The sequence below is a fragment of the Pteropus vampyrus genome, unplaced genomic scaffold (genome assembly GCF_000151845.1).
Source record: "Pteropus vampyrus isolate Shadow unplaced genomic scaffold, Pvam_2.0 Scaffold120, whole genome shotgun sequence".
Classification (NCBI taxonomy): domain Eukaryota; kingdom Metazoa; phylum Chordata; class Mammalia; order Chiroptera; family Pteropodidae; genus Pteropus; species Pteropus vampyrus.
Genome location: NW_011888901.1, coordinates 3,651,834 through 3,668,165, shown reverse-complemented (window position 1 = coordinate 3,668,165; position 16,332 = coordinate 3,651,834). Strand labels below are relative to the sequence as shown.

At 37.9% G+C, this 16,332-nt stretch overlaps 1 pseudogene; it reads left to right on the top strand.

The window, feature by feature from the left end:
* Window positions 1-10,870: 10,870 nt before the first annotated feature.
* Window positions 10,871-10,988, top strand: LOC111743748 (annotated as a pseudogene).
* The last annotated feature ends 5,344 nt before the right edge of the window (window positions 10,989-16,332 follow it).

Sequence of the window (16,332 nt, the reverse complement as noted above, 5' to 3'; positions counted from 1 at the left end):
TAATTTTCCTGCCTAACTCTTTTATAAGAGCCATGAACCCTCTTATTATTGGTATGGATGTTGAGGGACAAGAGGTCTTTTCTTCTGGATCTTCTTCCTGCTGAGAATGGCCGTAGTCACTACCTACAGAGATTTCATAGAGCTCTTTCCCTTTCTGCCTCAGTCAAGGCAGGGTCTTGGGTTTCCTGCTGAAGTGCCACCTCAGTCCCTAGACAAGGAGATACAAACTCATTATTTAAATCATATATCTATTAATTTCTATTACTGATTTGCCTATTAAGTGAGTAAAGGGAAACAGGCTTGGTTAATATGTTTCTTAAAGAGTGAAAAAAAACCTTTGGCCTAAACCTCGGACTCTAAGGGCCCTGTCTGACTTAACACCATTTCTGCTTAACCCTTATGATGACCCTTATCAATAGCCAGAGGATCTGAGTCGCCAGGGCAATTATCAGGATTTGAGGGAGAGGACTTTTTTCCAAAGAAAGGAGGACTGAAAACTTAACTAGGTTTACTAAAAAGATTAACTCTGCAAGAGATGCCCCATTTTATTTCCTGCTAAAAGATTAAGAATTTTATAAGTGATGTCCCCTCTCACAACCAAGACCAGATAGTTTTGTTTGAAAATTTTAGCCATTAGATAGGTAGAACAATGCAAAACTCATTAGTTTATACTTAACAGTTGAAGTAAGTTATGTTTATTTGTTCAGATGGCTAAGGCTTTTACTACTTGTGAAAATTACTTTTAAGACTTGTATTTGTCCTTGAGAAATAATTTTAAAGGAGGCTTGGAGCGGGATGATAACATTTAGACAAGGGAGCCTGTTGCAGATTTTGGCCCGTGTACCCAGAAGAACCAAGCGACACTCAGCAGACTAAGAATCAAAGGAAGTTTATTTATGCTGGCAGGCTCTGAAGAGTCACTCTCCAGAGTCTGAGTGCCAAACAAAGGCAAGCAGCTGGATTTATACATTGATTATTTCTGCATACTTGGCGGTCTTTCGTTTCGCGTGCACGGGGAAGGTAGGTTTCCAGAGAGAGGAGGTTGGAAAAATTCCTCTGGGACAGTGTAGCCATCTTAGATTTCTTTACATTTCCCATATCAGGGAGAGGGGCTCTTAAGGTGGGCTTAACAGAACAACCATTAGAGTTTTAAATTGTTTTAGCTAAGTTGGTCTATTTTATTAAAAAGGCAAAGGAGAAGAACCAAAATGTTTGTACACGTAACCAGCTGGAGTTCCCAAGGAAGGGACTTCAAATGAAGGTCCTATGTTGAAGAAAAATTGCCCTGAGAGATGGCACAAAAAGACAAAGAGATATCAATTGCAAGCCCCATGTAATTTTCTGTGCTTCTGACCCACTGACTACAGCTGACTCAGTTGCAAGCCCCAGGTAAATTTCTGTGCTTCTAACCTAGTAGATACAGCTGTCTGGAATCCCCAGTCTATTAGACTGGCTGCCAAATTCATGTTGATATGGGCATCTTCCAGGTAGCAAGAACCAAAGAGAATATTCTCCTAGGTCAAACTCTTGACTAAAGAAAAACCTTTATTTGATTTAACCCACAGTAAATTTCCTTCTAATGACAAATGACACAGAAGACAAGACGAAGAAAAGAAATAACAGAATATGCAATAAAAATGAGTACTTATCCATGAGTGGAGGTGGAGAATCATTGCAAAATGCTTACCCTGCCTCTTCCCAGAGCATTTCTTACAAGTGTTAGAGCTGTGAAAAAAGCCCCTTCCGAGAAAAAAAAAAAAATTATTCTTCATGTGTTAGTAAGTTCAGTTTTTCACCAGACAGGAAGACCATCTTGAGAGAGAGAAACAAACAAACACCTTTATGCAGTAGTGAATCTTTGAGGCATTAGCTACACAAGGAACTGGGACAATCATCCTTGAGGCAACAGCTCCCTCCCTAAACCCCTTCTAATTTCAGATAAAGGTAGTTAGCCTCAACCAAAAGAAGGGAAGTCCAGAGCCTGAGAGGAACTTATAATGGAGGAGGCAGCAGTCTTTGGAAGCAATAAGAGCAAAAGAGGCTTTGTAGGTAACATACCTGGTTCCAGGAGATGTTGGTCCATGAAAATGAGATTGCTTCAGATCCCACTTCTGACACTAGATATCTTAACCTAAAAATAAAAGACCAAAGTTAGAGGTAACAGACATTTATTTATTTATTTACTAAAAATTTTTTTTTGAGTGACATTGGTTAATAAAATCAAATATACAATTCAATAATACATCATATATATATTTCATTGTGTGTTCACCACATTTGACTCTTTTACACCTATCTACCACCCCCTCCTCCCCTTCCCTCTGGTAACTACTAATCCGCTGTTAGTGTTAATGAGTCTCTGTCTGTCATGTTTGTTTCTTGCTTTCAGTTTTATATCTCACATATAAGTGAACGCATATGGTTCACAACTTTTCCTGACTTATTTCATTTAGCATGATAATCTCAAGATCCATCTATGTTGTCACAAATGGCAGTATTTCATCTTTCTTATGGCTGAGTAATATTGTATATATGTACCACATTTTTATCCAACCATCTATCAAAGGACACTTTGTTTCTGTGTCTTGGCTACTGTGAATAATGCTGCTATGAACATCGGGGTGCATACATCTTTGTGGATAAATGTTTTCAAGTTTTTTGGCTTAATACACAAAAATGAATTGCTAGGTAATAAGCATTTATTGGAGGTCAAGAAAAATAGCTATTCTGGAAGATTCAGGCAAAAATCTAAATAGTGTTCTGATTATGAAGTGTAGGCAAAGTGTTAATGAGAAAGAAAGAAGAAATAATTACACAAATAGAAGGAAGGGATTTCTATAGATGCAAATAGCTAAGTTATTCTTTAGCTATACATGATGGTACTAATTCTAAAGGATGTCTTTAATTTTCAGTACTGTAGTCAGGATATCTTCTTTCCTGTTGAGTCTACAAACGGTAGTTTAGACTACAATGTTGCTATAGCCCCTTCTAAAGGTTATTTTTCCCAATTCAAACATTCCAAAGCTTTGAGTAAGACATGCAAGGCAGTTCCTCTAGGATAGCAGGTCTGACTCCATTTTGAAATGGCTCCCTTTTTATCATATTCCACAGTATATTAAAATGTTAACCTTTAAAAACCTTAATTTCCAGTGAAAATGAAGAAGTAAACAATTATAAACAGTCTTTTATATTCGTATTCTGTGACTTGGCAAATTTATAAATATTTTTTATAATTTCTAGAAACATACTTTTCATAGAAAATTTCTCAGTGTGGCATAAAACATGTTTGCTAATTGACTAAATTTTAGATTTAGTTCTTCTGCACTAGGAAGCCCAAAGCAGATAGACCTATGTTCAATAATAAATGTTTCAGTATTTTTTTATTTAGGAATAATCTTGATATTTAATAACATTCCATCATTTAATTTACTTTTAGCAAAACTCTAAAGTTTAAGGTAATCCTAAAGATTTAGGAAACTCTTTAATATCATAAAACATAGTTTGCTAAAGAATCCACCTAAAAACTCTTTTTCCACTTAACATCTATTTAATTTACTTGTTTTCAAGAATTTTGTTCAGATCACTTATGAAAACTTCATCATACCAACTTATTTTTCTTACTGAGAAATTTTATAACAGAAGTAACAAGAATTTGACTAGAAAATCCAGGTAGAATAAAGTTGTTTATCTGCATTATATTCAATGTTGACAACTCTAAAGACATGCCTATTTTAATTAAACCAACAAACTTCAATTAGCTTTTATTTATTAAAGATTAATCCTAATTGTGTGGACTTGAAAAACATTTGAATTAGTCTCTATATTTCTGAGTTTTAGAATACCCAATTCGTACAAGTGCTTACTTTCAAACCAATTAATTTTAATTTATTAAATTAATTTTAATAATACCATCCAGAGGTAAAAAAAAAAAAAAAAAAATCTCACATACAGATAGATACACAGATACAGAGACGTTTTACTTACTAATAGCTGTGGAGAAGACACCCAAGATTTCTCATATGCTCAATGTTCAAATATTTCCTCCCCTCTCCCTCCCCTTCCCTCTCCTTCTTTTCTAGTGAGAAACATTTGCATTTCAAAGATTGGCTCTTGGTTCCTAGAGAAGATGGGGTAAAAATCTAAATTACAAAAGCATCCAGGAGATATCCAAGTTTTCTCTAAGATGAAGTTTCAGGGGCATATTTGTAGGACAATTCCGTTTCCAATGTTCCAATATCTATAAGCATTTTGAGATGAATATGAGAGGTTTGGAGGATTGACAAAAAGTAATGACACACTCATCCACTTATTTTCCGAATGTTTCTTACATTTAGTTTATGGGAGGAGGCCCCAAAATAATTCCTGGCAGGCTCTGAATATCAGGTTCCAATTTGGCCAAATTTCTGATTATAATGTTATTAAATCTTTTTTAAATGTCTTGTGAGGTTTTAGCTAGAACAAACAGTAAATATTTTTGGCAGTATTAAACGACCCTGCTAATTTATTTGTTTGCCCTAACTATTTAGAGAAATAATGTATCTACTTAACTAAAAAAAATCCCTGAGTTTTATAAACTCTGGGAGGGGCCCATATGAGGGAATTTAAGTTGATATTGAAGAATTTGAATGGGGTTTTTGAGGATATTCTTTTTTTCAGTGTCCCAGTTGATTACAAGTGAGACATTAATTTCTGGGCCAGTGTTTTGATAAAGAGCCCCTAGAAGTGTGTAATGGGGAAGTCCTAGGTGTTATTTTGGGTCTCTGGTCCTGGAGCTGCTGTTGCTGTGAAGTTATTAGCTTAGCAGATTGTTATTTGTAATCTTGCCCCAGAAGCCTTTCAAATTTCTTATCTATTGTCACAAGTTCAGTCAGGCCTGTGGCCACCCATTCTATAACTTGTAAAAAAAATCATTTGCCACTTTGTGAGTCTTTTCTGGTTGAGAATCTCAAATATCATCCTCAGGGTTTTGCCACCTTGCTTCTTACATCCATTTGGGGGTCTCCTCAGTTTCTAACAACATGTGTACATGCTGATAAAGATCTGGCAGTCTAGGGTTATAGGCCCTGATAATCACTCTAAATTCTTCAAAGCATTTTTGGGGTTCCTCCCTAGGTTTAGGAAATTCTTTAACTATAGTGTAGCTTTAGTTTATCTTTGACCAAGGTATAAAGGACACCTGAGAGAGTTTGTCTGCAACTTTAGGTAGTTTTATTTTAAATGTTACTAATAGTCTTTTCAGAGCAGAAAAGCAGTTCAGACCTAGATTTAGTAAAATGAGTGAAAGAAGAAGTGGAGTGCAATGGGGGTCACATTTGTAGTGACGTTCACTCTATCGTCTTTTGTTTAGGTACCTCTTATAAGAGCTTTAAGTTTTCCTTACCCTTTGTGCAATGAATTTTTGAATGAAGCTATTTTGGAATTTTGAAAACTTTTATAAGGTTCTGCATACCGATTAAAATAGGTATCTTGTTTCATTTATTCAATTAAGAACTTTTACTTTTAAGTTCCAGTTTTGTCTAACTGGAACATTCTTCACAATGACTACTGCAACTCCAGGCTGTATCTAGCAAGATTTGCTGCCTTTGCAAATATATACAGCCTTCAGAACCCCAGCTTTTAGACAAAATAAACAGTTGTGCAGAAAGGTGACACACTCAACTCTGCATTTTAAGGACCTATTTCTGTTATCTAGGCCTTTGATTCTCTCAGAGACAGACTAACATCTAAGCTCTTTGGCTTCCAAGATTTTCTTTTATCTATAGCCTTTACCTTGTGTTCCTATAAACAGACACCAACAATAATTGAAGGAAGAGAACTATGAATAACAGCACTAACCAACAAACTAGGGACTGGGGACAGGATTGAAACAGCAGCTCTCAAAGAATGGGACCTACAGACTGATTCCAAACAAATGAAGAACTACAGCTGCCACTAGTAGTTCCCAACATGAAATCTGGGAAGGGATTCCAAACAAATGGAGAATTGCAGACTAAACCATCAGCCATTCCCAACATGGAATCCAGGATAGAGCTAAAGTCTGGGATTTAGATGTTACTGCAGACCAGATGATAGAAGACCCTGTTCACACCACCAGCAATTCCCAGCATGGACTAAATCAGCAGCCCTCAGTTAATGGAGACTGTGGACCTAGACTTGAGAAAAGTAAATGAGGGCTGGAGACTGGAACTGAAGAAATGATTCCTACATGGAACTACAGACTGAATGAAGGGCTAGGGACTTTGGATTCCAGATGGAACCATCTACCCGCTCCACACTGACCCACTATGCCCTGGAATGGAAAGCCAATTAGACTGGGAGCGTGAACTCAAAGAGAGCAGAGCTCAAATCCAGAAGGACTTACCAATGGCCCTCAGAAATGGTGAGAAAGACAGCAAACTCAAAATAAGGTTCACAGACACCAAGCCTTTGATTCTTGTTGTCCCCAAATGCCATCAGACATTTTATTCCCACTGCAGATCCCAATATGTTAAAACATAAAATTCAACTGAGTAAACTTAAAAATCTAATTGGCTTTATTAAGTGACTTATTAATAAGACAGCATCCCATCTGGCAATCAGAAGGGTACTCCAAGGGTTTATACAAAATGGATAGTTTGTATAGGAAAAAGGGTGAGGCAAGGTAGCTATTAACAAAAGAAAAAAGGATTATTTTTAGATCAGGACATATTTTGGAGGGAAGGGAATGACAAGGGTTTTTAATCATGCAGATTGCCTTTTCTATGAAGGATAGACAGGGCCCACGTGACAGATTACCTCATTGGTGTTCAGCAGAAAATTCAAGACTGGTTGATTAAAATTCTATTTTTGGGAGAGATTGAACAAGCAATTAGGCCAGATATTAAATCTAGGTTTGGTATCATGAGCTTTAACACAAGTGATGTCATTTTGGGCTTGTAATTTTCTCTTTAATAGATTCAAATGTCCAGCTTTCCACAACAACAACAAAAATTACAAGATATACAAAGAAATAGAAAAGTGTGGTCCATTCAAAGAAACAAAACAATCAGAAGAAAACATCCTTGAGGAAGCCCAGATGTGTGACTTACTAAACAAAGACTTTAAAGCAACTGTCTTAAAGATGCTCAAAGAGCTAAAGGAAGACATGGACGAAGACAGTAAAACAACATATGGACAAAATGAAAATCTCAAAAAGAGATAGGAAATATAAAACAAGCCAAAAATAAATGCTGAAGCTAAAGAGTACAATAACTAAAATTAAAAAGAAAAGAAAAAAGATACACTGAAGGGGTTCAAAATTATATTTGAGCTAGCTGGAAAAAGAAACAGCAAATTTGAAGATCCAATCATTGAGATTACTGAGTCTGGACAGAAAGGGGAAAAAAGAAGAAAGTAAACAGAGTTTTAAGGATAAGTGGGGCACTATCAAGTGGAGCAACATTGTGGGAATCCCAGGGGAAAAAAAAAGAGAAAAGTCAGAAAAAATACTTGAAGACATACAGCTGAAAACTTCCCAAATTTAGTGAAATACATGAGACTAAAATCTAAGAAGTTCAACAAACAAGTAGGTAAATTCAAGCAGACTTATAGTATACACATTGTAATTGAGTTGTCAAAAGGCAAAGGCAAAGATAGAATCTTGAAAGCATCAAGAGAGTAGTGACTTGTCTTGTACAAAAGATCCTTAATAAGATTTTACCTTATATCTTATCAGAAAACTTGGAGAGCAGAAGGTAATGGGTTGATACAGTTAAAGTGCTGAAAGAAAAAAAAATGTCAACTAGGAATTCAATATCCTGCAAAACTGTCTTTCAGAAATGAGAGAAATTAAGACATTTCCAGATAAACAAAAGCTGAGGGAGTTTGTTGCCACTAGACCTGCCCCGAAGTAAACGGTAAAGGGATTTCTTCAGTTTGAAATGAAGCTAGACAGTAACTTTAAGCAATATGAAGAAATTAAGATCTTCAGTAAAGGTAAATACATGTGCTATGATGAAAGTTAGTATTATTATAATTTTGGTTTGTAACTCCATTTTTAATTTTCTATATAATGACAAATGCATTAAAAATCAATGTACATGTTGGGCACAAAATATATAAAGATGTAATCTGTGATATCATAACAGAAAAGGGGACAGAACACAGTAAGCAGAGTTTTTGTTTGCTATTAAATTAAGTTGGTTTAAATTCAAATTAGGTTGTTTTAACTTTAGGATATTAAATAGAATCCCCATAGTAACCACAAAGAAAATATCTATAGAATTTACACATAAGGAAATGACAAGAGAATCAAAATATTTTACTACAAACGAATGGACTAAACACAAAGAAGGCAGTAATGGAGAAAATGAGGAATAAAAAATCTGTAAAGCATGTAGAAAACAAAGAGAAAATGGATAGAAATAAGTTCCTCCTTATCAATAATTACTTTAAATGTAAATGGATTAATCTCTCCAATCAAAAGACAGAGTTGGGTAGAATGAACTAAAAAAAACATGATCCAACTATATGCTGTCTACTAAAGACTCATTTTAGATCCAAAGACACAAACAGATTAAAAGTGAAAGGATGGAGAAAAAATATTCCTTGTAAATACAGTCATGTGCCACTTAATGAGAGATATGTTCTGAGAAATGCCTCATTAGGTGATTTGGTCGCATACTAAAATGTGACACATATCTCGATGGTATAACCTATTTCACACCTACGCTGTATGATATAGCCTACTGTCTAGGATACAGCCTGTACAACACATTACTATACAAAACAACATGAGATTAAATCAAACACAAGAGAAAATGATGCAGTAAGTGATGTGGTAAACAAAAGATGTATGAGGCTGCTGCTAGCATAACATGGCAAATTATTTTACAGAAAATTTTTTCTCTAATAAGTAGAAAGAGTACACTCTAAAATAATATTAAAAAGTATAGCAAATACTAAAGAGAGGCAAGATAACATAAAAGATAGAAGTTGTGCATGTCTCCTCTCACAACCACACCAAAATTATAACAGAACTACAGAGCAACCAGGACATAGTCACCTGAGGTCTGGCTGAACAGAAGCTACAACTAAGTACAAAAAATAACAGGCCACCTCAAAATGGTAGGAGGAGTGGAGACACAAAGCAACTCAGTCCCACAACCACATGTGGCAATTGAGGATCAGGAGGACTATCTTGGATGCAGAGCCCCTTCCCTACCTGAGGAGTGAAGGGCACCAGGCTCACACTGGGATCCCCAGCCCAGAGTTCCAGTGGAGGTTGCAGCTGAGTGAGACAGAGGAGTACAGAAGTTAGAGATCTCTCCTCTTAAAGGGCCCACGTCAGGCCTTACTCACTGATGGACTCACTTGCTCTGAGCTCCAATGCTGGGGTAGCTGCTCAAGGGGCACTAGGAATGTCTGGGGTGGGGCATTTAGTTGTTGGGCTTCAGGGTGAGGAATGGAGGAAGTGCAGACAGAGCCATTTCCTTTGTTGAGTCTTCTCCCTCCCAGCATATAGATGCAGGTGCTGCCATAAAGATTACTTTATCCAGGTGCCATCAATCTGGATTACACAGGTTGCTCTGCCCAGGGAATTCCCTAAGACTCTGCCTCTCCCAACTTGTGGGCCCACTCAAGCTGCTTCCAATGATTTATTCCATACAAATGGGCTGTCTTGGCTCCTGCTGCGAACTTTTAAAAATTCTCTGAAAGACTCACAAAACCCAAAGAAGCAGCATCTGGCTGCGCATCTCAGCATGCCCTGTACCTCTTGCTGAGCAGCCTCAAGCCCTGCACTATTGGAAGCCAGCCTCGGTTTTGGACTTGACCCCTCGAGGCACCTATAAGTCCAGAACAGGTGGCAGCCGTATGTTGATTGCTTGGCGTCTTGGTGACTCTTACCAGGTGGCCCCAGAGGTGCACAGGCTGCAGCTGAACTTGGCCTACATTTGGACCCCACTCAATTCCCCAAGACTGTGCCACTGGGCTCCACAGCTCACTTACTACATAGAATCACTCTACTAAGACTGGGAGATTTAGGAACTCTATCTAATACATAGAAACATACACAGGGAGGCAGCCAAAATGGGAAGACAAAGAAGCATGTCCCAAATGAAAAAAAACAGAAAAAGCTCCAGGAAAAGAACTAAACAAAATGGAGACAAGCAATATACCAGATACAGAGTTCAAAACACTGGTTAAAAGGATGCTCAAGAAACTTAGGGAAAGAGTAAATGAATTCAGTAAGAACTTTAACAAAAATATAGAAAATATAAAAATGGAGATAAAAACATAATAGGGAGCCAGTCATAAAATGAAGACTACAATATCTGAGATGAGAGTGTATTAGAGAAAATCAACAGAGTGGATGAAATGGAGGATTGAATATGTGATTTAGAGGATGGGGTGGCGGAGGACACCCCATTGGAACAGCAACAAGAAAAAAGAATCCAAAAATATGAAGATAGTTTAAGAAGCCTCTGGGACAACATTAAGTGTAACAATATTCACATTGTGGGGTACTAGAAGGAGAAGAGAGAGAGCATGAAATTGAAAACCTATTTGAAGAAATAATGATGGAAAACTGTCCTAACCTGGTGAAGAAAATAGACACATAACCCCAGGAAATTCAGAGATTCCCAAACAAGGTGAACACAAAGAGGCCCACACCAAGACACATCATAATTAAAATGCTGAGGATTAAAAACAAAGACAGAATCTTAAAAGCAGCAAGAGAAAAGCAGTTAGTTACCTACAAAGGAGCTCCCATAAGACTGTCAGTTGATTTCTCAATGGAAACTTTGCAGGCCAGAAGGGTTTGGCACAGAATATTCAAAGTTATGAAAACCCAAGACCTACAACCAAGATTACTTTACCCAGCAAAGTTATCATTTAGAATTGAAGGGCAGTCTATGGCCATGCTACCCTGAATAAGCCCGATCCCGTCTGATCTTGAAAGCTAAGCAGGGTCGGGCCTGGTTAGTATTTGATGGGAGACTAGCTAGGAAGACCAAGCGCTGTAGGCATAAAAAAATTTAAAAAAAGGGATTGTGAGTTGGCATGATCTTTGAAATCTGTGAGGTCAACCAAGATTTGCCTTGCTTATAAAGAAAGAAAGAAAGAAAGAAAGAAAGAAAGAAAGAAAGAAAGAAAGAAAGAAAGAAAGAAAGAAAAATAGAATTGAAGGACAGACAAAGAGCTTCCCAGACAAGAAAAAGCTAAAGGAGTTCATCACCACGAAGCTACTATTACAGGAAACATTGGAAGGACTTCTTTAAGAAAAAGAAAAAAAAAAAACATGTATCAAAAATCTAAAGAAAGAATAGCAATAACCACATATCTATCAACAAGTACTTCAAATGAAAAAGAATTAAATGCCCCAATCAAAAGATGCGGGGGGGCTGAATGGATAAGAAAACAAGATCCTTACATATGCTGCCCACAAGAGACTCACTTCAGATGAAAAGGCACACACAGACTAAAAGTAATGGGATGAAAAAATATATTTCATGACGGACCTAGAGGGTGTTGTGCTGAGTGGAGTAAGTCAGATAGAAGAAGACAAATGCCATATGATTGTACATATATGTGGAATCGAAAACACAAAATAAACAAACAAAAAAAAAACAGAAACTAACTTATGGATATAGAGAACATTTTGAGGGTTACTAGATGGGAGGTGAGTTGGGAATATCAATGAAAAAGAGGAAAGAGGGAAGGGATTAAGAAGTACATATGGGTAGTTACAAAATGGTCATGGAAAGATAAAATATAGCATAAGGAATATAGCCAACAATATTATAATAACTATGTATTGTATGGTGTCAGAGGGGCACTAGATTATTGGGTAATCCCTTTGCGAGTTATACAGATGTCTAATCGCTATGTTGTACACCTGAAAATAATATAATATTGTATGTCCACTATAACTGAAAAATAAAAAAAGTTTTTAAAAAAGTATAGTAAATACATAAACCAGTAACATAGTCATTTATTATTATTATCAAGTACAACTGTATGTGCAATACTTTATACAACTGGCAGTGCAGTAGGTTTGTTTCCACTAGCATCACCACAAATACATGAGTAATGTATTGAGCTACAATGGCTGCAATGTCACTAGGCAATAGGAATTTTTAAGCTTCATTATAATCTTATGAGACCACCATAGTATGCGCAGTCTATTATTGACTGAAATGCCCATATGCGGTGCATGTCTGCAATAACTAAAAGGGAAGTGAAGTGGGTACACTAATATCAGATAAAATAGACTGTAAATCAAAAAGGAATACAAGAGACCGAGAAGGGCATGTATTGTTAAAAGTCTCAATGCAGCAAGAAGAATGAACAATTATAAACATTTAGGACCTAATAACAGATCCTCCAAGTATAGAAAGCAAAAATCGACAGAATTGAAGGGAGAAACAGACAATTTTACAATAATAATTGGAGACTATAATATGCCATCTTCAACAATGACTAGAATAACTACACAGAAGGAAGATGAGTAAGGAAATAGAGGATTTGGACAATCCAGTAAACTAATTAGACCTGATAAACACATGTAGCAACTCTAGTCAATAGCAGCAGAATGCACATCCCCAGGATGCACCATATGTTAGGCCACAAAACAAGTCTTGATAGATTTTTAAAAATAGCTATCATACAAAATATCTCCTCCAATCACAATGAGATAAAGTAAGAAATCAGTAAGAGAAGGAATACTAGAAAATTCATATGTGAAAAATAAACGACATACTCTTAAGTAAGCAACGGGTCAAAAAAATCGCAAAGAAACTTAGAAAATACTTAGAAGTGAATGAAAACAAAAGCACAACATACAAAAACTATGTACACTTACAAATGGTTAAAATAAACATTGTGTTATGTATATTAAATGTAAGTTGTACAAACGTATATCTGGAGGATGGGCATCTGTCTTCCCCTTTTCTCCACCCTTGGGCCTTTCTCTGCTCATTATTGTTCCCAAGAAGTCTGGGTTCAGAGGGAAATTGCCTTTCAGGAGAGGGTTCAATCACTAGCTATTTCATGTCATATGACTGCGGAGACCCAAGGAATGAAAAGAGTGATTAGAACCTAAAAAACAGAAGTGGATGCTTGTGAAAGAAGACCAAGGGCTGGAATAATAGCTTAGATTTCTCTTCTTCTGACTTTCATTTCTAGACAGTGCTAACAGTGAGCCTCTGGCACTGAGAGGACTGAATGATCATGTGGACTGGAAACACAGGGTGAAGAAGGGTTCTCTCATGTTACAGAAAACACTTAGAGAGCTTTGGGAAGGAAGGGACTAGTGAGTTGCAGTTTGGAGCAATTGGCATAAGTAGAAAGATGATAACATGACAGCTGCATCATAGTGGACAGATGGCTGCATAGATCCAAAAAGAATTCTGTGTCACATTGTCTCCATGTTGGCTAAAGCAGGGGTGCCATGTGCTTCCCAGGGCAGAGAGTAATGTAGTCAGGCTGATGTCAGAAGGGGTGAAATCCGTGCTAACTTGACTTCCACCCGAGCTAAGTTCAGATGCAAATGAAGAGGAAGGGCCTTCTCAGATCACTCCAGCCATTTAGGACTGTTGAAGCTGTGCCACATACTTTCTTGGGATTGCTAGAGTGGACGTTTCCAGACTTTGGGGCTGCCCAGCATCCATTTTCCCTTCCTAGAGCACCCTAACTTCCTTTATCAATATTACCTCTTCCTTATTGTCATTCAGTCCCCCATAGTTATAATCAGGAAGTTTGCAGTAACCCAGCCAAGGAGTGGGCATGCAAACAAATCTAAGCCAATGACATAATCCCTTTCTGGTATGTAAGTCATAGGCAGAGAAACAATAGCCTAAAAACAGTTGGGATTTTGATCTTTCCTAGCAGTGCTGTCCTGAGCTGGCCATTGCTGCTACCTGACCTTATCCCTGCCCTGTTTCCTACTCACTAAAACTGCCTCCATTTCTCTCTCCTACACCTGTTTCTTTTTGTCAAATCTGGAATGCCCCTACATTCTTCTAAAAAATTTACTTTTGCTAAGTCGGCTAGATTTGGTTTCTACTGCATATAGCTAAAGAACCCAGACTCTCCTGGCTCTGTACAAAGGGCTTCCAGGGCCTTCTGCTGGCCCTCCTTCTGCTCACCTTTCAAGTCTGGGTGCCTCGTGATTCTGAATTCCCTGTGATTGGGTAAGGTACCTAAGGTACCCCCTTTATCAGCCTTAGCCTCCTGGGGTGCAACCAAATGAGGGGAGGGAGAGACTCAGAGTTTTTAGAACTGATATGGATGATTCACTTCCCAATAATCTAATTCACCCTCCAATTTAAATCCAATAATTATTGATCCTTTTGTGGCAGTTGTCAGTTTTACCTATTTCTGAAAGAAACAATTTTTTCAATAGTAAAAAAGCAACAAACAAACTTTTTGAAGAACAGCCCAGAGCAATCATCAACTGGCAGTGAGTAGTGTCCCTCTTAGAGTCCCTAAGAAAGGTCTCAGAGCTAGCCCCCTTCCCTCTTGCAGCTTATGATTCGATATCAAGTTGAGAATGCACAAAGGCCCCGGATAAGGCATACTCTGTTTGCTTAGTTATGACTGACCAGTATTTGAGCCCACTTTTAAAGTGTGAGATCTTTCCCACCTTTAGAGATTTAATGGGATGCAGAAACCATGTTTTACTCAAGAGGCTAAAGACTAGTTAGTTGCTTGAGTTTCTAGCCTCACTTGTCCCTAGGCTTGAGGATGTGGCCAACCTGACACAACAGGGAAGGCGCAGCAACTGTGGCAATGCCAAGGGTCCCATGTCAGCCCTTCTGGGAAGCAGCAGCTAGTCCTCTCTGGATGGGTTCTGTGGCATGATTTTAGCTGTGGCCTGATATTCCTGTCCCTGACCTTTTCCCAGTCCTGGTTCAGCAGTCTTATCAACAATTCTGTGAGCTTCCGATAGTCTTCCAGTAATTTCTTTTTCAGCTTAAATCAGACAGATTTGCATTTCTGTTACTTGCAATGAATAGACAGGTATAGAGAGTGAGAGATGCAACCAGCAATCCAGATGCTCAGGAGGACCAGGTGTTTAGATTTTTGGAGAATGATAAGGTCCAAGTGCCTTATTTGCTAGCAAATAAGGGTCTCTGTGATTGTGCCAGTGCCTCCCTCCTAGGTTCTTACTGCCTTCTCCTCCCCCCACCCATATTTCTCTGGTCATCCTGAATAACTGCAGTTTACTAAGGCTGTTTCTTCAGTTTAAAGAGACTTTCCCACTCCTAAATCCCATCTGGTGAAAGACCATCACTCAGACTAAGGGCACCTTCTCTATGAAGCCTACTACTAAGTAGAAGCGACCCTTCATACTTCTCACCTATCTTTTCAATGTGTATTCTGCAGAGATTCACTGATAACAGAAATAACTCCACAGCAGTTTGATCTCTGCCCTAAAGTGTGAGCTCCCTAAGAGCAGGAACTGCTCTTAACTACACATTATGATGCTTTAACCCCAGTTTAAGCAAGAATGAAGAATGAAGAAATGATTGAGAAACATCCGGACACTGAAGGGCAGCTCCTAGGCAGTACACCAGCAGTACTAGGAACTGTGTGTGTCCCCGGTTAGAAGGAGGGAGGAGGAAAGGGTGGGCCAGAGGCCTTTTTATTCTCTTGGATTGGGTCACAAAGAATGGTAATTCAGAAAGGCTTTGTGGAGACATGTGCTTTGTTTTTATCCAGCAAAAATGTTTATCTTGTGAAGAGTATAAGGAATTTTATGGCCAATTCCACCTGAGAAATTAAGGGTACACATCAGGGCATTTCTAGCCACCTGAAGCCAACCTCTGCCCCACTCCCTCATTTTGACCACTTTTGAGCAGGAAGATGTCCAATAAGCAACACAACCTTAACCCCTTCATCATTTGATCTGTCTCTTTATGCTTTCCTCTAAATGATGCTGAAATCTGGGTGCTCATGATTCTAAGAACTGTGCTGAGTTGGTAAAACTACCTAAAACATAAATTCTTGGAATTATACTATTAGTCTATGAAATTCTCAAGCTATTATTATCTCTCGTGTTATTTCTGGTCACAGAAAGAGTTAACTAATGGTTAACTCTTGGTAATTGTGCCTACTAAATACAACTAAGAAGGGAAGCAAAGTCCTGAGGCAGAGTTTTTCAGGGCTTGGTGGAGGGAACTAAAGTAATCACATTTCCGTAGTCTCACTTCCAAAATGATTGATCTTATAGAATCACTTCCCCAAGAAGGAGAAAGGGACATTTACATTATTAATACTTACTCTGGGCCTGACATAGTTAGGCATTTACACAGGTTCTTTCTTCACAACAATCCTTTTTAAATCTAAATGTCATTGTTTCTCTTTTAC